This window comes from Acyrthosiphon pisum, unplaced genomic scaffold (assembly GCF_005508785.2).
Source record: "Acyrthosiphon pisum isolate AL4f unplaced genomic scaffold, pea_aphid_22Mar2018_4r6ur Scaffold_466;HRSCAF=904, whole genome shotgun sequence".
NCBI classification, from domain to species: Eukaryota; Metazoa; Arthropoda; class Insecta; order Hemiptera; family Aphididae; genus Acyrthosiphon; species Acyrthosiphon pisum.
Genome location: NW_021774233.1, coordinates 5505 through 6229, shown reverse-complemented (window position 1 = coordinate 6229; position 725 = coordinate 5505).

The window sequence follows — 725 nt, the reverse complement described above, 5'->3', positions numbered from 1 at the left end:
CCCATTCTGAACTATTCTGTTTACATTTTTTATTAGACTGTGAACTCAATAATGCATAATTATGGTCAGTTAAAAAATGTCAAAAAGGAATTTGTATTTCGTTATTTTTACGTTTGTACAATACCTTTGGTATTTTATCTTTTATTTCTTTACACACAGCTTCAGTGTAAATTTGAATTCTATTAACAAAACGACCAAGTTTCATATTTGTACTTTTTCAATTCACAATAATTGTAGTTTCATCATCTCAGACTGTCTGATGAAGGACATTCTATATAAGTTCATTCAAATGTTTATTCAGGATTTGTAGTGCGTGTAAGTAACATTTAAATAATTACTTGCATGTTCTACCGGTTGTGTTTATAAATTTTTGTAATAGGGCTCTTTGGCTGCTCACTTTCCAGAGCAGTGTTTAGGTTAAGATAGACACCGTTGAATTTTAAATTTCTAACTATATACCTAGGACTTGAGTTTACTTATAGGCGTTTGTGTTTGTTGGCTAGCAACTACGCTAATGGTCTATTGTTAACTAGTAAAGTACCCCCTGTTTAGGACTTGTATAGGCAACACATCATACACATTCTTATCAATGTCTGGATAATGGATATGTCAATAATAATATTATTACTGATTAGTGGCTAGACATTTGGTTTACTGAAATTTTGTAATGCAAGTGGTTTTTTGAGGTCTTTAAATTTTAAATATTTGCTGAAAGTGACTTAATG